General features: G+C 42.1%; 1 protein-coding gene and 1 long non-coding RNA gene across 4 annotated transcripts in view; one reads left to right on the top strand and one right to left on the bottom strand.

The window, feature by feature from the left end:
- The window catches only part of LOC107226816 (tachykinin-like peptides receptor 99D), a 129138-nt gene that overhangs the window by 39500 nt on the left and 66808 nt on the right, over positions 1–22830 (top strand). The gene's annotated exons all lie outside the window — the stretch shown is intronic.
- The window catches only part of LOC124293742, a 96927-nt gene that overhangs the window by 67970 nt on the left and 6127 nt on the right, over positions 1–22830 (bottom strand). The window contains exons 2-3 of the long non-coding RNA XR_006903622.1: positions 3401–3493; positions 3148–3338 (exon numbers count right to left, since the gene is read on the bottom strand). This is a non-coding gene — a long non-coding RNA (uncharacterized LOC124293742). The remainder of the gene's footprint in view (positions 1–3147; positions 3339–3400; positions 3494–22830) is intronic.

Genomic DNA, 22830 nt, shown 5'->3' with positions numbered 1-22830 from the left:
AATAAAAATTACTCGTGCATAAACTTTACAAAGTAGATTAAATAGTCTGAAGTAAATCGCTAAGGTAAATATTAATCAAACAAAAGTAAACATTGATATCGAGAGAAATCTAACCCGGCGTAATCCTTGAATAAACAGAACTGAATTTAACTAGTCCCGGTTGATTCCGCCTGTTCGTATAACCACCATCTGCACAACTCTGGGAAATAAACCAATTTCACTTCCGTACCAACGACGCACAAAAACCTGGGTAAATATGAGGGTAGGTGCAGTTGCCTTGATCGCATGGCTGTGACGCGTTAACGGATCCCTGCAAAATTGGGACGACTATATTTGGGGTGATCGTTAACGGATAAGACTGTACATAGTGTACATGCCTACGATATACGAAAGTACGGAAGTATCGAGTGTAACACGTTGTTTATCCTCTCGTTGGTCAGTGCATCACAATGTACACAGTACTTCACTTTGATAAATTACAGCCCCGCCCAAGGATGGCTCTTCACTAATTCTTCGTTATGTTTGTGCGATCGATTGAAAATAATACCAGCTACTCTGAATCGGAGTAGGTTCCGATCGGAAAACGAGCTTAATTCCCCATTAAATTTCTCCCGCTGACTTACGCCTCATCCTGGCCATTCGTCGCGAGATCTAAGAGCCCCTGCAGGGATTCGTGAAAACAGAACCATCCGTCAGGAAATCGCGATTCGTCCGTAGTATGGGTGACATGGTCTATAATAAATCTTGAAAACCGGAGCGGATCTTGAGAAACATTCATTCTAATTGACGTAATTTTGACGAAGATCGGTGCGCCGCGATTCTCGAAGATCCTGCAGGGCGAGGCAATTTCTGTGAAAGATTTAATCAAGACACACCCTGACACTCGACGTGTTGGCTTAATAACATAACGCATCAATTATAAACGGCCACGGCGAAGACGCGGCGCATCGCTGTATCAAACTGAGACCGGGTTCTTCCCTCCCCTTCGAAGGTGTTTTGCCTGGTTTTCGTGTTGACGGTTACCGACTTACGATATTTCAAAATCGCTTTTAACGAGACGAAAACGAACGTGAGTCGAAAAGAGTAGAAAAGAATCACGGAATGGATTTCGAGACTGGGGTAGAAATCGCGAAATGTTACGCCGTGAAAAATTCCAACGTTTCTGTGACTATATTCAGACGCATTTGCATACATAGGACCTTTGGACAGAGATAAAATTGCAGAGAACTGTAGACGCGATAAAGGCTAGAAAGTCGGCGCGGCATCGTGGCGAATTCAAAAAATTTTCAAATACAATCTCCGAGCGAGTCAAACGGGATGGAAAATGTCATATTTATAAGGAATTCCTGATTCCGTGCCGGCAGTCTCTTCTCTTCTATCTTTCCCACCCTCAGGCAGGCCTAAGCAATACGGTGAGCCGCGTGAAAGTGGGAGACGCTATATCAGGATTTTGAGATTCTCTCACCTACCAGCTATACCCTTGTTTCAGAGTGTTTTCCGTGTGAAGTCACAGCCCACGGATGAATGACAAATACGTGTCACCGCGAAGCCAGATTTGTCGTCAGCGGAAAAATAGTGTCACAATAAATTTCGATCATTTTTCTAAAGAGTATAAATCAACACGTTCAATTCCTTCCACCTCTTATCGTAAGATCGAAGGCTTTCAATCTTCCCTTTTAAAATTTTCCACCGAAACGTCTCGTCGCTCTTTCGGTAATATTATACAGTATCGGTACATCAATCGAGAGACTTACGCAGAGGAGTAATATAATCATTTTACACAACAGCGATACGCAAGGATTATACCCAGCTTGTTTTCAGAACTTCTGTATCTCGCATTTTCCCCGCACAGTTGAACGACCCGTTGAACAATTATTACAGTGCGGGCTCTTCGTTATTACGAATACCATTTCAGCATTACTCTTCGCAAGGCTTTCGATACTTTTAAAAATTTTTTAAATTCACTCGACGTAAGAATTTTTCTGATCAATGAAGTATATTCCACGCTGTGAATCGGGTGAATATTTTTAGAACATGGTGAAGGAAGTTGGCAGTAGCGTTACGTCACTTCGGTACATGCGTAAGCACAGGGAGCAGATTCTACACATATATTTCGTGAAATTGCACTGGAAAAACGTAAATATTTCCAGATAAAGGAGAATTAGAATTCCAAGGATGGTTTACGGGGAAAAAACATTTGACCCGGAATCCGGTTGCACACTCGAATATTTCCCGGCATCACGGTGATATTGAGGCCCAGAATTTACTAGTGATCTAAAAATTCTTGTACGAAAATATAGCGTCAGTATTTCACGGGAATTTTACTCTCGCCTCTGTGAAATCGACGGAGTAAAAGTACGGGATGAATTAGAATCCGACCGAATTTCAATGCGGATAGCGACGTATTATTCCTGCGAAAATATTCAACGTTGTACGGTGAAATACTCGACGTTGCTGAAAACTTTTCATCATAATAAAAAAACTGCCAATTATCAAATCCGGAGTCAATTTAAATCGCTGAATTTTTCAGCTCAAGACGTAACCGGATCAGCAAAAAAGGTTACGCTCCGAAAAACGCGAAGTTTGGTTGTAGCTTTCCTCAAAATATAACCGAACGCGGAGTAAAACTTTTCCCGAATCTGAAGCACGGTAAAAGTTTTACGACTATGTTACGTAGTTCTTACGTATAATTCAACTGGACAAAGTTATAACTGGTAAGTTATATCTACACAGGAGTAAATCTCTCCTTTTGAGGGAGGGTATTATATTTCTTTGAATTAAGCCTCTTAAATGAGAAGAAAAGTTTACTAGGATTCGCTTTCACCCCCCGACGCAAGTTCCGCAATGTTTCTTGGTCACTTCGCTCAGTTGAATTTTCAGATCTCACCTTTTGACAGTCTGCAAGTTTTAACGAAGCGGGAAACGAGTTTGGAAGGTGGGACACAATTCTCGGATGGATCGTTAATTGGAAGCGGAAATCGTGGAACTTTTTCAATTAGACATGATTTCCAAGAGGAAACACATATCGCAGTAATCGGGTAAGCCGAAATAGGTTCCATGGGAAAATCCCTTTGTCCGGTATTTTCCCAACGACCGTCAGGGTCGACGTCAAGTATGCTCGGGCCTTTATTGTTCCCAACTAGTTACCTCAGTCCTTGTCGCGTCGAGCCCGAAACGATGAAGATGATACTGCCTCCCGTCCGTCCCTGTTGCGATGGCTTTGTCTGTTTTTTTTTTTCTGAAGAAGGTTCTCTGGTCGTCCAAGCCCGGAGGAGGAGGGTTCGGATTTGACACCATCGATACTATAGGAATGTCCCTCGGTGAGCAGAGTTCGTTATCTTGAAGAAGTAGTTAAAAATCGATTCTCGTCAACTTCAGTAGAATTAATTTCACTAATTACCTCAACCGAAGGGTAAAGACGATCCTTTTAAGTACCTGGGACTAACTTTATCTTGGAGTATTTACACATCGCTTCGGTAGAACTGGGTGAATCCTGAAAAATGCACAACAATGTTTAAACGGGGGTCAGAGAATAAGGAGTTTACTGAAAAAATATTTTACGAAGAGTGGGTTTTAATAATTCAACAATTACACACAAGGACGCGAAACAAGGAAAAGAGTCTACCTTTCCGGCGGCTTGGTATTTTTCCTCAATCAGCGAATATCGTCGAGAGGTATGCAGAAGTTTACGTGCGCCCAATATATCTCGGTACAAAATTTGCAAAAAAGTGCAAAATTTACGATCATCTTCCCGTGAAAGGAAGTAAAGGGCGCGATGCTACGTCAGACTCTCCAAACGAGGAGAAAAATTACTTTTGGGGGTCGCGAAGGAAGAGAGAATCTAAATCCCCGCGTTGTACTTTATCCTTGTTGAGTTTGTATACGACATTCATCATGCACGCACCGATGCCTTCGTTGATTTAGAAACGGAATGGTCTCTGATACCGTTAACCTGCGTTCTATTTCTGTTCCGAAGAATTAAATATAAAAGTAGAAACGGGAGTTCTTTTGCATGCGAAGCGCCGTCAATAAAAATGAATGTACGAGACGTTAGCGTAGGCGTCCCTTGTTCCAAGAGAAGACAAATTACCAGCTAAATCGAGAAAACTGAGTGATAAACTTGCGAGACAAGCATCGCGTTCAGAGATATTTTATGAGAACTGCAACCACGGAATTTAGAAAGTTACGATCAGGTATACTCTAATCGCGTGAAGAAGGGCATTCGAGTCTATTTTTCGCCCCTTTTCACTTTCAGTTACAAGGATAAAAAAAAAAAGAACCAAGAGTCGGCGGAACTGCTTTATTGAACGCAATCTCGGATCGATGCTTCTCAGCAAGGGTATCAAAGTCGGGTAAGCGCGGCAAAACCATCTCTCTCTGATGATATCGGAAAATTCAGTGTTGGACATTATTCTTCCTTTCAGGTCTGTTGTGAAAAGAAATAAGTAAAAAACTGAAATGAGCGTCGCGTTATTTACCGAAAGCAGCGTTATCGAGAAATTGTAGGAGATAGCGGAACATTTATCCTTCCACAATGATTGTTTCTCTTCGATTTACCGTTTCACTCATTACTGCAAATTTTTTAATACTTCGCCAATTGCTGGCTGTTAGAATTGCGAATATCGACGTATAACGTACATCGGAGATGGACGATAACTGAAATCTGGTGGGTCTGTTCTCACTTCATCATTCACGGCGCGTTGTTTTAAAACTGAAAATTTTTACATATTCATGGAGCGAAAGAGACTTCCGAAAATTTCGAGCCATTCGGAATTCAAAGCCTGGTCATATTTCATGTAAAAGTGGCGAATTCACCGAGGGTAAATACCCGCTGCGAGTAAACACATATCCAAGTTTGGATTCGGAAGAGTTTCGTCGAACATGAATCGGACCGCGAAAGAGATAAAGCGCGGGTTGGAAAACAGCTGAGCAATTTGGACGGGGTTCAAACAGGAGACAGTGATTTAGTACACGAGTGAATTGCCTATCAATAAGATTCGCATCCCGAAACGATACGTTAAGACGATTTCTGCCTTCGCGTTTCTCGATCGCACTGAAAACACTCTCCGAGCCTAACGCTATCAGGATTTAACGATACGAGACACGGAAATGTATGTCTGTTAGTTTGCCCTCGCTATGCTGGGTATAGATCGAGGAATTCCAAAATCCTCAAGACCTAGGTTCGGTCGAGTTGGCTTCGATTGCGAATCTTTTTTATCCGCAGCGTCCGTGTAGGTTCAAAGTGCGGAGATTGATTTCGACGCAAACTACAGCAAATCCAAAAAGTTGTAATTATAATGGAGAAGACGAAAATTTTTCAGTTCTTTTGTGAGTCTGAAATGATTTCAACTCTAAGACTCGATCTCAGACCAACTTTCTTAAGGTTTTAGGATCCTTTTTGTTTACGCAGGATCTTTCGTGATGATTTCGGAAAATTTTATCACGGTATGGTTATAAATAGCAATAACGATAATCTCTCAAACCCAATTTTGGCCGATTGTCGTTGGTTATGGAAAATTGTCATGCATTATTCATTTTTTGAATGATCATCCACTAATCGACAGATTTTATGTGAGGTAAATAACTAACTTCCGAAAATAAAGATTTTAGAAGAATCATAATTTCTGAACTAACTTGCAAAAAAACGGGAATTTTTTTTTATATACTTCTGATTTCCAAGGTGAAAAACGCCGCTGCTCCTGGTAGAGACGAGAGCATAAAACGGAGCGTTCTTTGCCGTTGAATTTTTCAGCCAATTGAATGCACCGTCGATGCGAAAGAGCGATTTCAACGAATCGCCCAGCTTTCAAGGCGTGGAGACCCTCGACCGAATACCTCGCCTTTAATCTTTTGATTGCGCTGCACTATCTGCTCGCTCCGTGGTCTCAAACTTATCGTCAAACCGTGCAAGACTACTTTCCAGAGTTAGGGTCACGGCAGGTTGTCAAGATAAATAGATTACTCGAAGTGTATCCCTACCGCGAACCGGACGCTTTGACTAAAATACGCTTTCCGTTTTTACTCTTTGATCCGTTACCTACTTCTGGTTTCTATCCGTATTCACTACCGCTCGACCCTCAAGCCAATTTACTTAATACAGAAAGAAACGCCTGGAGGTCAGCCCCAAGCGTGTCTAAACTCAAGGAGAAAATTTAGTTGTGATAAATGGAGACGCCGGTTCGGATCGACGTGATAATTTATCTGCGCAGTGGACTTGTACAGATATTTGTTTGGGACGAAGACAGTGGTGCCACTTTAATTCAAACGTCAAAAAATTACTGATTTCAAAAGTTTATATTCCTAGTTTCGAATAAGTCAATACTACGCAATCTGCACGCAATATTTTTAGTTTGTTTAAATATTTTATTTTAGTCGAGACTACGACACGCAATAAAAGTAATCTCATATATTATATACGTACAACCAAATTAGAAACGAATCATATATCCTGCGAGATATCTCACGCGATCTTTAATTGATAAAAAATACTCTCGTACACGCAGCGTGCTGCCTGAATTCCCGGTCTTGCAGGCTGCACACAATCCGAAGCTACGACCCCTGCGGAGATCGCGGAAAAAAGTGTGCGAAAGAACGGAGGTCCGCCAAAACGAACAACCTGGGTGGGTGGGATAAATCATTTTAACAATCTTCGCGAGATTGTGAAAAGAAGTGTTGTATAAATTCTAAGTTACAAAAGATACTCTGAAACTACACGAAAGTAGAAATGCTAAAAATCCTAACCTGGCAGCGCCGTAATCGTGTATTTATGGTCGACGACATTTTACCGCAAATATTGTCGACAAAGACATTATAATTCACCTATATTTCTCAATTTTTATTTCGCTTATCATTACGTTCACCGTATACCCTTTCGCGTAGTCGTTACTCTTCGAAATAATTGAAAAGAAAAAATGATTTCTGTGCAAATATCGGGCTATGCTCTATACTGTAATATACTTTACCCTGCGAACTGATCACCGATCCATAAATTTGATCAAAGCATTGAGAAAGTCTCGCCCGTAGTTTTGTAATAACAAAAAATTTCTTCGCGGTCAACATTATATCCGAGTATAATATTATCGAATCATTTTACCGTGCAGTTTTCATTCCTCCATAAATAAATGAACGCGTACCGTGGCATTAGTCATGCTCTACCTACTCGTTGCGTTTAAACAGTATCGCGTGTCGTTCCGAGAAAGATCTGTCAGCCTGCATTCCACCCTTCAATTTATAGAAATACGACACGCCTACTCGCTCTGACGTGCTTAATTGCATCCAGTGTTTTCCCCGTATTTACCCTTATACCCGAGCAAGCATTATACACAGAGATTCAATGCCCGTTTATCCTCGGGCATGTTTAGTCTACTTACTTGTTGCTGCGAAAGCAAGAAATACTGGTGCAAAGATAGTCTCGCGACACTACGCGGTCGTTTCATTGAATTTTCAAGGGTTGGTACGGGGCTTCGCTTCGTTTTCTGGCACCGGAGTCATGCCATTTTACTGCAGTTTGACGATCCTCGACCACTCGAACGACCGGCAAGAGACTTCCCCGGTGTTTCCACAACGGAACTCTCAAAGTATAGACATCGTTCTTTCTACTCAGTTTTAATATCGACACTGTGACGACGAACGTATCACCTCTGCACTTTAGGTGAACCTATATATTTTAAACCAATTTTCAAGGAGACCTTCGATCTTGGCCAGGCTTGTCCATCTACGTGACAATAACATTGATAATATTACATCCGTAATTCCTGAAAGCTTGGGTCGATCTTGACACCAGAGATAACCTCGGATGAAAGACTTGATCCTCGTGCGGTCGCTTCGTCGATGAGTTTATAGATCAAATTCAATTACGTCCACTATCTCAGGCTGCCGAAGAACTCTTCATCAATATCCTCCAAACGTTTAAACGTTGGCCGAAAATTATCACCCGTTAAATTTCGCAAACAGGTAAAGCATCACAGCGCATGCAACCTGAGACGCGGTGTCGTAGTGTATCTGCAGAATTCAACGTCGTCCATTCGTATTCCCGGAGCTACGTGATCTCCTGAATTATAGTACACCGCAGAGACGTTACGTATTCTTCAACGAAGAAACAAAGTGACTTTATCTTCTGGCGGGCAATCAGCCATGAATGCAACAATGGAAAGACTGGCCACAGAGCTGCATAGTAAATACCAGGTACTAGGCAAGACGTCCTCGTTACTCTTCGTACCTACCTTCTACGCAACAAAAGAGACGCTAGTTCTTAGATAAGTCGGAAATCAACACGTCCCTGACATTTCTTCTCGATTAATTGAGTGAAACGGGTACCGACAACAACATAGGTATCGAGTTATCCTTGTATAATGGATTAAACTTGGGTAAACCAACGGAAGGTGTTCTTTATCTCAATGAAGGCTCGACCAGCCGGTGTCACCGGTCGAATGAATATCGAGAAGTATATTCTGTCTGGAATACCGCCTCTCTCAGAAACATACCTCAAGTTTTAGCACCACTTCAATATAGTCAACTACGCTTCTTTTACCACCTTTACAACTTTGGAATTTTTATCGACACTCAAATCTTACCAAACGACCGTTCTTCATTTACTATATGCCTATATGGAACGACATTACGTCGAGTCGTGATGAACGTACGTTGTCAAACGAGTGTTTGCTCTTCGATGGAGGTTTCCTTTCAGGCAACGAAGAATAAATAAATAAAAGACTATAACAGAAAAAGCCTTCCAAAAAGCTTTCCCCGGAGAATTCAACATTATTTGCAAACATTCGGAGTCTCTCGAGTCGGAGACGCTGCGAAGATTAGTTTGACCCGTTGGCCCAATTTCCACGGCACGTACCCCTTCAATGTTCGCCTTCAAGGATACTTTCTACAGTCCCGTCAACGCGTATCAGGACAGATTTTCACATATCAGACGCACTGTTAGACATCGTGAATTCTGTCTCGTCGATATCAGTGGAATTTCGAGGACCAAGACAAAGTCGTCACCCTTGAGGAGAATAAATAAATTGGTATTTCAGTCCGGTGGTGAATAATTTGGGTAATTAATGGATCGGCAATTATTGATTAAAGGAAAGGACCAGCCGAAGAAAAAAGTACAAAGCTGGTTGGGAAGCTAAAAAGAGAGGAAGATGGAAAAAGAAATAAGAAGAAATGGCTTCCTGATAATTTTTCTTTTGATCGCCGACACGCCTCTGGACGTGACCGTCCATCCGTCATTTTCGTCTTATATCTCAGGCGGCTAAAAAAGTCCCGAGGGGAGCCGTTGGGGATTAAAAAAAATCAGACCGGCGTCCGTCTGTTAAATTTCAATTCCCACCGAATCTGAGCTACTGGATATACGGCGGCTGTTGTACGTGGTTTTGCGGTATCGAAGCAATCAGTCGGACTCATATCGGGATCGTTATATTGGATTCTTTTATGTGTAGCTTCATTTTCGAAGTATGACACTTTTAATCAACGATCCCAATCACCAGGTAATTCCAGAATCAATCGAAACCATGAAAATCGATGGTAAAATTGAGGTGAAAATCATCTCTTTCTCTCTATCGCTTTCAATCTGTCGTGTTTGCTTGAGATAATTAAACGCGCGTGACCGTACGTGATATTCAATCAAATCACACGATAGATAGGAAAGAGCTGTGTCAATAATTGATAATGCAATTTATTATACACAATCTACGAATTACGGAACCTATGGGAATGGATCGTTTTCTATTATAAACTAATATTACAGGTCAGATCAAGTTTTGGAAAATTTCAACTACAGATCGCTGTAATTCCTGGATTGATATCATGATAATTTCGTTATTTGTGAATTTTAAAGTCGTTTTGGTTTTGTACAATGGTATTTGCTTTCCCTTCTTTTTCTTCAAAGGAATAAAGAAATAAATTGCCTGCGTTGGGCTTGATCGGATTAAAAATTTTCGGAATTGAATCACGCAGATAACGCAAATCAAATCACCTGAATCGATGATGTTACATTATAGATTGCGTACTCGGTATGTGGGATTACTTTCGAATTCAAACATTTAACAGCTATCCGTTTTACTTAAGCGACAAACGTCTACCTCTCATCGCGACATTTGCAGACACGAATTGAGATTCATCAAAGCGCAGAGGGACAAAAGAATTTCAAGCAATGGCCGTACAGCAATATATTCATACATGTATATATATTATATATTGTCCGGATTAAAGTGACAAGTTTTGATTCTTCAGTACTTGATACGGGGCTTTGAATGAATCTGTAAATATTCAAACGCCGGTGCTATGAAACTTGCTCATTTTCTAGATAGACGGTGTGGATGTGATCCAGTTTTTTTCTACCTTTTTCGCGCAGCATTCGGTATTTTACACTTCAATAGTAAATTGGATTAACTGAAATTCCGAATGGAATATTGTCTATCGATTCTCGCGGCAGCACCAAAAATTAATCGTTCAATATGATTTTAATTCGTCGACGGGAGTGATGTCATCAACGTCAATGAATTAATGAACGGGCATACGAATCAACATCGTTCAACGTCGATTCAAATTTCTCACACCGCTCAAAGTGGTACAGATTTATAATACCAACAAATTGTTAAATATGTTCAAGCAGTAATTAATTATACTCCGAGTAATCCGATTTTAAATATAATGTAGCTAATGATCCACATGTCATAAAAGTTGGTGAAATATTGTCGGTAAAATTCTGTACCGTAACGCACAATCATAATATAATTGAGTTTCAAAATATCAGTTTAGCCAGTTAATAAATCTCCAACCATGAATTAAAATCTACTCGTTGTCATAAAATTGCTTGAAAGAATTCGAATCAATTGTAAAATAAAATCCAAAGCGTGAAGGGAGAGCCGCGTATCGTTCATTATCAGTGGTAGAAGGTAAATTGGCGATACAAAGGGTAAATTGGTCCCGTGTCGACGATGATCTTTGTCCGTACGAAGGCTCATATCATACAGGATTAAAAATTCACGCACGTATCTTGTATCTCCCTTCCATCGAAAGAATATATTACGTCAATAATATTATTGTAATCACCGCCGGAGTGAACAATAATTCTAATCCGCGTCCTGATTCGTTCGAAATTTTTCATTTAAAATCGCTTTTAGTAAAGTAATTCGTTATAATCCGATTATATTTTTATTGTATGAAACACGCTAGTGTAAACGGTAAATATTTATGATTAGACATGAAAAAAGTTGGCTCGATGAAAGTCACGATTAGATATGAAATGATCGAGCCTTCTTCGCTCGTATCGTGCTGTGCGAATAGTACAATTTGCATATTTTATACGTATATTTATACACGAGAGTAAAAATTTTTCAAATAAATTGTAAATTGAACGCAAGAAATTGCGTGAAAATATTTTGAGAAAATTTGAAATTGAATCCCGTTACATGCGTCGAGCCGGCTGTGCCTTGGAGAGTTCCGAAGGGGTGAATGAGATCAAACTTTTCCCCCTTTGGGAAGTGGTGGAAATAGGTATAAGGTATATAATATATATCCTGCACGTTTATTCGGGCAGGCACAATCACCTCGAAGGGGATTTGAGCCGTGCGTAAATCGTTCAATACCTTTCGTGCAGATGTTTCCCCCAATATTGTTGTTGTGAATTTTATCACCATATTGAAATTACCTGAGCCGAGCGCGAAAACTTGACGCGGCGATATTCGCTCCCGTAAAATGACTTAAAGTAGAAGTTTCTCGGCCGCAGATGAAGATACGTCAAAATGTTACGTCGGGGGTGCAAAAACCGGCCGATGATAGAAATCGGTAAAACCCTGTGTATCATACTTATAGGCACGGGACGCTGATAAAGAGGCGAAGCTGAGAACAAGGCACGTGCACCGATTCCAGAGCTTTTCACGGATAGAGACGGAGAATGAAACGTTCCTTTGCCGCAGGAACGATCTCATTCGAATCCAAGTGGCAGGATAAGCCGGCTCGTTCTCGATGCTGTGATCCGTGGAAACTTGGAGTCAGCCGCGAATTGATTCGGTAAGAATCGCGATCCAGGGTCGGTGCTTTTCATCGAGAAGCCCGGCGAGCCATGCGCAGGCACGCGAATTCATTCGTGATCGTAACTCGAATTGTAAGCCTCGAACATGCCAGGGTGAAATTTTATAAGCCTAACGCGAGTTCGCCGCCCATCAATCTTAATTTCCGAGAATATGAAAAACAATGACAGTGCGTTGTTTATCACGAGCAGACCGCATGCGGGATTCGGCATTAATCAACCGCCATTTTCGTCTCACTTCCGGATTCCCTGCAGGACACGCGTGGTGAACAGAAATTTCGACTTAAAATGACAAGTTGGAAGGGTGAAAAACCAGACACGAGATTCGTGGGGTTTTATTAATTCCAACTCCGTCCCGGACAGACGTTCTTGAGTCAAAGAAAGGATGAAGCTTTTGCCAAAATCGATTATGCGCGTTAATTAAACACCGTGGAGTTTATTCAAGAGGTGGAGATTTGGCGGTGCCTGGATGAATTTCTTCCGTGAGCCATCGAAGGCACGCTAAAAATTGCGCCATCTCCGCTCGGACAGGCAATTTCCGGTAGATGCCGAAGGCGATCCCTTACTTACACGTCGAGTTCAATCTTGACCGAATAGTAGTATAAGGTTCAAGCTCGAAGAGAGATCGCTGGAATTGTTCGCCAACGATATCCTGTGGTGTTGTTTTCGACCTTTTTACAGCCGGACACAGACGGTTCAACGGTTCCTTACCCACAACCAGCGAATACCAGATACCTTTGAGTAAAAGAAACTGCCACTGGAACGATTCGCTCTGCAGTATGATATTTCGGATATTTTGAGCGCGGCAGCTTCCATCATATGCTAATTTCAATATTTCCGCAACCGGAAAACTTGAAAACAATTTGAAGCGACAGAGGCATGTCGTATTCACGAGGTACATCCCCAGAGCAATGTCGTCGGGGGATGATTTAAATTGAACAATTTTCCAAAGAAGAGAAATTCACTCAAAAAGTGCGAAACACCATCATTCTGTTGAAATTTTTCACCCGCGACCTATTCGCGAGCCTGGCAAAGTGTGTCGCGGTTGTAGCCGAACGTTCAGTTTCCAAAACGTGAGGGAAGATAACTCGCGCGAAAACTCGGCCCTTCCTGTGAAATAACTCTGGTCTCCCTTCGGCCCCGCAGGCTTTAATTACTCCGAAAACTTTCGTCCGTTATTCATCGTCTTCATTTCCCGACCGGTAAGAGAGTAGCAAATATTTTCAGCACTTATCTTGAATTTTGAACTTTGGCAAACTATACATCTACATATGGTATATACACATACTGAAGAAATTATTTCAAAGTCGTTCGATTACCTCGCAACTTCACTCTTCCGGGATTTCAAGCTATCGCGGGGCTTCTCATCCAATAATAATACCCCATTGTTCGACGGAGTAATAAATTGGCGAACGAAGCGCCATCGTCTCTTCTCCAGACCCCGAAGTTACGGGAAACAATGCCCAAACATTTGATAACAATTGTGCGTGAGAAACTTCCACTCGAGATTGTCGAATGAACTTTACTGCAGGTATGCGCTGCTGTCGGATTGATTGACAATGAGCTTAATCGCTTGGTGAGTGAATTTAAGTCACAGTAGCTCAAGTCGAAACGTCGAATTTCGAGGTGGCTCCGAACTCCGACAGCACAGTGGCTCAAGTATCCAGAAGACTGCAAACCATGCTCGTAAAACGTGGGTTTATAGCTCTGCCACTGCTCCGTCCGTATGACCTCCGAGCCAATGCAGTCTTGTATTTCAGTTTTTCGCTTATACTTTTACGACCGCAGGAAGAACGTAGTCTTGAACTTATTGGTGGCAAACAAAAAAATGCCTACAGTTTTAACACCACGGATATATCCGGTATGACTCAATAGAGGAGAGACAAGTTACTACTTTGTTGCCGATGTTGGCAGGCAATTTAGAAAGAGGCGGTCAAACCGGAAAACGGAGAACACGTGCACACGCGAGAAATATATTCGATCATCGACAATCGTCAATAATGAAGCGAATAACATCAATCGACGAAAAAAGTATCCGCGATTTCGGTTCAGGATAAAAACAGATCCAAGTGGGACGATGAAGAATCGGGAATGTAACAACTTGAAGTGAAACCACCAAAACCACATTTTACGTCTAAATTAACTTTCTCGTTCCGAAATAAAGTGCCGACGTCGAAAAATTGGAGCCAAATTATATACATTAGGAATAGTGATGAATATCGAGTTTGGAAATGTTGAAATTGTTTGATTATTACTTTCCTTTGTTGTAACTTTTCACTTGCCGAAAGTTCAGAGCTCATTTATCTTCGTTGGGCCAAATCCGAACGTGCTTTACCGTTTGGTCGCGTACTCACTGGTTCGGGGCAAATTAAGTTATGTCATGGTGAAAAGAGATACCATTTATGGTTTCAGGGGATGATCGTCTTGTGTACAAATGTAAATATTCAAAGGCTATGCATTGCTCGATATTATTATGCATGTATTATGTGCGCTGCACGCGAGTTTCTATAAATATTTCACCCGATAATTTAACTCTGAGATTTTACGAGATATATTATTTATGAGCTGGCCACTTGATCAGAAAGGATTTGAAAATTTTTTTAACGATAATTGGTTACAGCACTATAGAGGTGTTCTTTACGGATGTTTTGGTGAGAAAATGTCCTTCCATGATTAAACACGTCGTCTTTTCAATTAATTGTCGCGAGGCCTTCAAAAGCAATAATTCTAACTTGACAATGTCTTCCACGCAAGTAAATAATGGTGTTGACTTTTGTTCAACGACAGCCTAGAAACTCGTTGAAATATCAATATAATAAATCAAAATTACCTTTCTGGCGCCTCGGCTGTTATTTACTTTATGAAAAATTTGTGCAAATTTATACTCAAAAGCCTGGGTGGTGTTGATAGTGTGATTTATCAACACGAGATAAAATTCGTTACTCAAGGCTGGTTCGGATTACAGTTTAGTGCTGCCACGAATGCACGATTCTTCCCAGATAGAAATTTGAACTCAATTTCTACCCGCGAGGGAAAGTGATATCGACTATGCGGAGAAACCTTATTATTTGTTATAGCGCACTTGAATCGAAAATACAGTAATAATGGCACTATGTGAGTTGACGCATTTTGTTAGTGTTTATGAAAACTTACTCACTTCGGGCTGTGAGAAAGCGAATCGGATGAATTCGATGCCCGATATTCTACTTTCTCACCGTATTTTTGTACGTAAAAAAGATCCGCCTAGTTCGAAGGTATATCGAGGTGAAAAAGTGAAATGGTGATTGTCCGCCTGACGAGATAGTCAGTCGTCAAAACCCTCGTCAGATACAAAGAAGGGGGGTATAAAGCCAGGGAAGAGTGGAACGCCACCGGGACTGTATAAGAAGCGCATTATCCCGCTTGTCGGAAGACCTGTTCCCCTCTTTTGGCAGGAAATTGTAGCCCGACTCCCGTCACCCGTGACCGCATCCCTTTCTCGGTCAATTTCACCACTCTTTCCTCAAAATCGTCGGGAATAAATTTATCCGAAAAATGTAACGATCTAGAACCAGTGATAAGAGCCTTGTTAAGGCGAGAGGAAACGTGCAACGTCAGTTTAGTCTCTGCCCAGCCAAGCGAACTGATCATCTTCGGATACCGGAAAGAAAATGGCGTTAGAATAATCCTCGTAAGCAACGAATTCAATTGTTTGACGGAATAACAGGAAAGGGGCTGCGTGGGCTAAAGTCGAGGATGTGAAAATACCCGTTTATATCATTCTCAAGAGCTTACTCGTGGAATTATATCTCTCTGAGAATGCTGAACTCCACAGTGGGATACTCCGACGATCAGAGGATAAGAGCCACTTTGAGAATGGCCAGATCCAAGGTTTCGATGCGACGAAACGTGGGAAGTAAGTGGAAAGCTGATCTTCCTCGTTTCCACGGGTACCGGTAATATGTACGCGTATATGTGCGTACGTGCCTCATGTGCATTTACGATCCTGCGGGCTCCAGACCTTGCGAAAGAGAGTACGGTCGCTAGTTTGCAGCTGGGCTTTTAACAGCGCTGCAAACCTTCGGCAAATCCACTTGTGGGTTGAGCCGCATGCACGTACCACGGACTGATTCAACAGTCCGTAACATTCGGCGTCTTGTTTCCTTCGGATAATGGAAAATTTCGCTCAACATATACGGTACCGGATCCTATCCTCAAAATCGCAATACGTACTTCTTTGGAGAAACAATCGCAGATAATACAACAGGTGAATGGATATGACATACCGTTTTGCGAAATGGACTCTCACATTTGACCATCCGAAAGTAGACGTTTTGGAGATTATCTGTACAATCAATTTCGACATCACGGACATTTGTCGCAAATGGCTTCGACGGATGTCTCGACTGTCACCTCGCCCCCAATTTCCCAAACCCTCCGAGATCGCATCGCCCTTCCCGCGGCCGCAATTTCCCTGACATTTCGAGTATTGGTGCGTATGCGTGGTATTGTTACGCGCATGTATGCGCCAAGCTCGTTCCACATGTGCGTGTCAGTCTGGAGGCACTAGCGTTGGTCTGATTTAGACGTATCTGCAATGGCTTTTACGATTGGTGAGTCGAGGCCAACCGGCAAATGACCCTGACCTGGGTTGCAAGTGATTAATGATGTCACAAATCGCTTTGTGGGCGCGCACCTTATATTTATTGGCCATCCCCGTTATACCCGTCAATGGCTTACATCGGTTCCCGGTCCCTGCCGTAAACGATTAGTCTTTCGAATATATGGGGCAATATCTCCGGATGTCATATGCCCACGATTCCATCGGCATGAAAAGATCTTGTCGCAGGCTGCTTTCCATTTCGGATCACCGTTCGATTAGCTCTTTACTCTCACGCTTGCTTAAGCTTCATCGCGTGTACGTTGTTGAAATGCGTGAAAAAAAGGCTACAGCGCATCAAGAATGTACAGGTGTATAGGTCGAAATCGTGCCAGGTTTTTGAAATAAAAATGAGAACAACTTGTATAATTTTCATTAACCTGGCATAATTTCGATCAACGCGCCTGTACATCCTTAAACGAAAAAAGGGACAAATAACTATTTTCACAAAAGAAGTAGAACCGATATTTTTATGACGAGTCTAGATTGAGTTGTTCAGCTCCTTCACACGAGTATTCTGACGGTTCTCGGTGATTGGTAAGAAGGTCTGACAGGCGAACCGTGCAGTTTACCCTTTCTTCAAATATTTAGTTGAACCCTCTCTTCTTTATTTCATTTCCCAACCCTTGTGAAAAAATACAGTCAAACGTGAGCAAAACACTTTATTTCCGGGACACGTCTTTATTTTGACCTGTACTTTTATGTACTTTTGACACGTACCTCCGAACTCGTGGAAAAAATAACGCGCTTCATTTTTTACACACATCCATTAGGGATTATCACTAGCACCTAATTGTGAAATAACTCATATCCTCCGTAACAAGGTAATTCGAACTCTCGTTTTTTTCTTTAAAAAATATCCACGTAGCTTTGTGGAATAAACGTTGCAAGTAACTGACATTACGCAAGACCGAAGATGGCATAATTTCTCAGCCCGGAAATCCGGGTGTTTCCGAACAGTTCATGGAAATGAGGCGAAGGATTGTGAAACATTATTTCACAGTTCGGTGAACCGTCAATCGGCTTCCGCTTTTGTAATCCAAAACTGAATTTAAAAAAACCGAGGTAAAAGTTCGCGATGTAGCTTGCGGCTTTACCGTGGGCTCGATTTAACCTACGGCTGACGTCACCGGAGCTTCTCGCATGACGTGCTGATCGATCGTCGTACGTTTTCAGCTGGGTGGGACAGATCCGAGAGTTAATTGGTTTATTTTTAGTAACACGTAGTATCAAACAGCCGTACTGAAAGCGAAAAAAACTGCAGGTTATGAATAAATTAAAGTTGCGAGTTTTGCTCCGTCAGCGGATTAAATGGAATTGGGGTGAAAAAAAAAAAGTCGGGAAATTACGAACGACAGATTTCCACATATTCTTTCAAATAACAATCTTTGAAATGACTTGGGCTACGTCATCGGTGTCTGACGATAAATCGGAATGAGGATCCACTCGAATCCCCGGCAAGGTGAAGACTTTGATAAATACATCCCTTTAACTCGCGGTCGGACTCAGTTGCAGGATCGTCTCGGGTGCATTCGCGGAGTAACTCTTTTTTGGGTTGGAACAATTGAAACCTTTGTTGCTAGCGGGGTTTTATTTTCAGCGGATCGGACGAGTTTAACTAGAGCCAAACCGCCCGCAGCTGAACATCACAATGGCTTTTGCGGATCTGGATTCACAAGAATTGAATACACCTGATCTTTCCGCATCTTCCGCAAGCTCGCAAAGCTTGCGCGTCGCATGTGGCTTTGCAAGAAGCCATTTCCGGCTTTTACTTGGCGCGTAAACCTCTCCGCGATAGAATTTGACTCGACTAGAATTTGGTATTTCGACAAAATATTTGGAACTGCTATTGGGTCCATTAAATTGAAATTCATCAATTGTTTCCTTCGTTTGAATAGCTCTTCGCCGAGTGTCTACTCCTACTACACTCATCGATTTTAGATTTTCAACGGAGTCCCTGAGGGAGATTCTCCTAAAATTACTTGAAAACTCGTCACTTGAGTTATACGGGCCATTGAAACGTGAAAAACGAAGTAATTGTCGGCAGACGTCCCTCGTTACGTATAATCCTGCCGTTTTCAGCGCTTCTTGATTGCCGCCTCGCGCTGTTCAATCCGGCGTTGTGCATACTCTACTAGACAGTCAAGGAAATAGACAAATGAAGCTTTCGTTTCGGGAGGAGGAGCGAAGTGGCGAAGTCCAAAGAACGAAGGAACGAAGGGGACGTAAATTATACTACAGGTTGTTTGCACAAGCGAAACCTTTGTCGCGAATTTCCCCAGCAAAGGTTTCTAGTGCCCCGTGTCACAGGCCATGTTTTCGTTACACTCCGCCGTTATTAATTACTCGTCACTATTCCGCCCGCGTGCAACAAGGGCTTAACCTACAAATATTCCAGATTTGTCCCACCAACTGCAGCCGTCGTTTCATATACACGAAGAAACGAATTTTGCTGACTCCTGCTCGCCACTGAATAACGATGAAAATGTGAAAACCACTGTGTGCAGACTAAAATCTGCTACATTTATAGTAAAGAGTATAGTAGACCTGGATATTTTTATTTTTTTATTTTTTTACCAAAGATTGATGTGTCCCTCTTTTGCTGCAGTTTTGAGTAAAATCTGCTCTTTTCCTTCTCTCCGAGTAACATTAATTAACGGTTCGTCTTTGTTGGAAATTTTTCTCCCGCCACAAGCCTGACGACGCGACGGTCCAGTTGCATGAATTGACAAGACGGCTGACGTCAGAGAGCCTATACACGACACGGAGGGCTACGATTCCGCAGTTATATATAACATAATAATCTCGAGAATAGTGAGCTGAGAAAATACAACTCGATCGCGGCATGCGCAGTAATTACCGATCAATCAATTCTCGAACCGGCTCTGACGAACATATCTCTATTGTCGAGTTTGAACCGGCCAATTTATATGCTAAAATGGCAAATAATACACGCGATCTGGGGCAAGAAAATTGGGTCCACTAATAACAAAGGCAATACACGTATGGAAGGGAAACGTGCAATATGCATACTGAGGAGACGTGTTATACCGATCTGCACCTCAGAGGCGGAACTTAGTTTACATATTTTCATCCTGAAATGAGGAATGCAAGAAAAAATTGCTTTGTTTAGTACCAAACCAAGCTCATGATTTTCTCTGTAAACAAACGATGCGGGATACAACAATATGCAAGTTTTTATTTTGTTGATAAACATGTGGTACAATTTACTCTGTTTCAAGAATTTTTTTACTTTACACATCGGGAAGCTTACGTGTAAACCAAACTTGAAGTTCCCTTAAGTACGATAAACGAGCTGATAGCTTACGCGTGCACCCCAATACAGCCTAATATTTACATTTTCCTCACGATTGATCTACAGACTATCGTACACGACAATTTGTATGAATATTGCGAGATAAAACGAATGGAGTAAGATCAATCACGCATCATCAGCCGATAGATTTACCTCAGGCCAGCTCATTTATTTGATCGATATAGAAGGAGGTATAGGCACAAATGTCAGCATCAAAATCCACGAGATTTCGTTATAGTTTAACGAACGATATCCATGTACATATATGCATGATTCTTTCTACCGCTACGTGTATTATTTTCGATCTTACGTCAGCTCGATTTTAACCGGCCTTCTTCACTTCTTAGCGGTGGTTAACACGTGCCTATCGCCCACATCGTAAAGTGGCTTGAATGCGATGAATAATAGATATCGATACAGCGAAACACTCGCCGGGTCCGAGGGCGCAACCGAAAGCTCGCGACGTGGACCGCGCATGTCATCCCAAGTTTTATCCTATAAGCTTAAAGAATGGTGATGGTGCGACACCATCGTCGTTGTAGCGAGCCTGAACTAAGCTTGAAAAATATCCCCCGGAGGAGTTGCATATATGTATTTAGGAAGAAAAAAGAGCAGAAGGGAATGCCCCAACGGCTAAACAGGGTCTCGCAACGATACGTAGAGAGTCGAGTGAAATTTCCGCGTATAAAGTGCCGGTAGATCGATTCACCCTTCGCCTCGCGACGACGTGTCGCTAAAAGATAGGTGAATACCAATTTAGAGAAAAACGCGACCAGCCGCTGAAGTAATTCGCCGAGCACAGATTCGTTTACCCCGCAACCACTTTGCGTTTCCACCGGCAAAATGCAATTAAACGAACGACCAATTAGATCTGTTTGTCTCGAAATTACGCGAGCACGAACGTGGCTACCTAATTTCAGGTTCAACGCGAGTTTCCGACGGAAATCCTTAGAGTAGAAAGTTTTCGTCTCTGGAGCACCTGATGTAAGAATGTATGTAGATGAATGTTTACATGTTGGAATCTTACGCTTCTGATGGGAAGCACGCAAGACGATCAAAGCCGTCTAATAAATGATATGCGGATGTGCAGTATCGTTAGTTACGAGAAAATTCATTGTTGGAGATATAAATTTGAATAACTGGTGATTTCGAAAAATTAACGACGGAGCCAGGAATCGAACCTGTTATCTAGAGATGCTTGACCGGAGCCTTACTCCACCAGACCACCTAGCCGCCCTGACTCTGTTGTCGTTAATTTTTCGAAATCACCAGTTTTTCAAATTTATATCTCCAACGGAAATCCGTAGACTTTCGAAAATCTGCATAACGGCAAAAATTTTCCAGACGAGCCAAGACTCGTCGAGTAGTACCAGTCACTTTCTATCAGACCTCGCAGCCACCCCCGTAGTGGAAGTATAGCCCAGGTTCGCGGAGCAGCTATCGTATTACGGAGACGCCGAGACGTTCGACGAGAAGGTAAGTGCTCGGGTCGATGCAAGCCGGCAGGCTTGATGCATACAGTATTTCAACCAGACACACTGAGTGCTTCTCCAGGCAAATATTACGAGCTAGTCAATACCGTGACAGCGTCGTTCCAGGCGAGGCGCCTGTTCGTATAATAGTGATGCCATTACCCGGTTCAAAATCGTTTGTTTTAATTGCGAAACAACATCGTTAGCGTTTCGAAACATTCGAGGGCGCGCATTATGTCTGTGCGATACATTTGGAGCGCAAGTATCAATTTCACGCATGCGGGATAAGTGAGTCAGATTTATCGATGCAGCCTAATTATGATGACCGGTTCACTTCGACACGCAATTCGTTCGGGTTCGTCACGGAACCGTGCACGCGTAAGTCACGTCGGTACTAACGGTGAGCTTAACCGATTCTGTTGTACGTAAACGGCTTTGCCGGTATGCGGTCCGATCCTTTGTCAAGTTTGATGAGCCATGCGAAATTTAAGATGAATAGAAGCGCGGACGTAAGATCGATGCTCGAGAACCGAGTGAGAAATTACCGTGTTCCCTTAGACTAGAATGAATTGTGGGATCAGTTTCGACTTGGGGAACCTCCGCGGCGACGTAAAATTGCAAGGGAGTCCTGGGCTAGCAGGATTATAGTTAACTTTGGCCTTCGACACCTTATTTTTTTCTACTTTTAAACATTGCGAAAGATTTGATCAAAACATAATTTGGATATTTCGTTTCAAATGTTGATCGGAAAAATACGCTAAGAATTGAATTCCCCATCGGTAATTATGTGAAGTGTGAGTCCGGAGTTGAAAAATCGAAAATTAATTACCATATTATTGCTGTAGAATTTTGTCGGTATTTTCTACGCAACTGGAGGATGAAAAAATTTTCGAGTATCGTAAATGCCATCTCTAGGCCTGCGTCGGAGATATTAGAAGAAAAAAAGTATTCACCATCGAGTTTCCCCGACTAATCTCGTTCCAAGTTTGCAACAAACGCTGCAGTGCCCAAGAAAACGAGAATAAGAAAGAAAGAAGAAAAAACTCCAAGTCGTGTTTGAATAGAAATAAAAGTATCTAAAACGTGACGGCTGTGTTAAGGTTAAGTGGCAGGAAGTGGAAAAGTACACTGGAAACTTTAGTACTTTCCCGCTCATGGTTATTTTGTTCTCTGGATGAAAAGCCTGGACAACGCGTTTCGTACCACGTCACGTAAACTTCTTATGTGTTTCTGTATCAGCCGCATTGTAGGGTGCGAAATGGTGAACAGTTGGACACGAGATAATGTATGGAAGGGATCAAAATCTCCAGAAGCAAGATGAAGAAAAGTGATTTACATACCAGAACGCATAAAGCTTATCTGAAAATCAACCAGA

This window comes from Neodiprion lecontei, chromosome 3 (assembly GCF_021901455.1).
Source record: "Neodiprion lecontei isolate iyNeoLeco1 chromosome 3, iyNeoLeco1.1, whole genome shotgun sequence".
NCBI lineage: Eukaryota > Metazoa > Arthropoda > Insecta > Hymenoptera > Diprionidae > Neodiprion > Neodiprion lecontei.
The sequence above is the reverse complement of the archived record's forward strand: the minus strand, read 5'-3'. Positions and strand labels throughout refer to the sequence as shown.